Below are 466 nucleotides of genomic sequence, written 5' to 3' on the forward strand. Positions count from 1 at the left end.
TTTCAAAAAATATTACAGAAATTTTTACCCTATTCTGAAAAGAAATCCACCCCTTGATCATCATCTCTGTGTCACTACTTGGTGATTAGGATCCGGTTTCAGCTGAATCGATCATTTAATCAGGTGACGTAAATTAGATATGGACAGAACAATTAACTTCAGCAGAGACATTTAGAAGAAGCTGTTCTGATCAGGTATCAGCCGAGCCTTGAATCGTGACTCAATTACCATGTAGCTTTGAAATTAGAGTGGACGATGGAATTAATCCACTGGCGTTATTTTATTAACAATAAAATAGAATTAAGAGTAAAAATCACTGGCGCTACTTTTGTGGCATCGGTTTTTCTTCCACTGTTGGACTGAATGTCTCCATAAACTGCATTTAGGTTGTAAAGATTTTGTAAAAAAATGTCTTGCCATGATGAATTTAAATATTTTTGTTAATTATTTTAAAATGCAGAAACAA

This window comes from Cynoglossus semilaevis, chromosome 15, assembly GCF_000523025.1.
Source record: "Cynoglossus semilaevis isolate Cse_v1.0 chromosome 15, Cse_v1.0, whole genome shotgun sequence".
In the NCBI taxonomy this organism is placed as follows: domain Eukaryota; kingdom Metazoa; phylum Chordata; class Actinopteri; order Pleuronectiformes; family Cynoglossidae; genus Cynoglossus; species Cynoglossus semilaevis.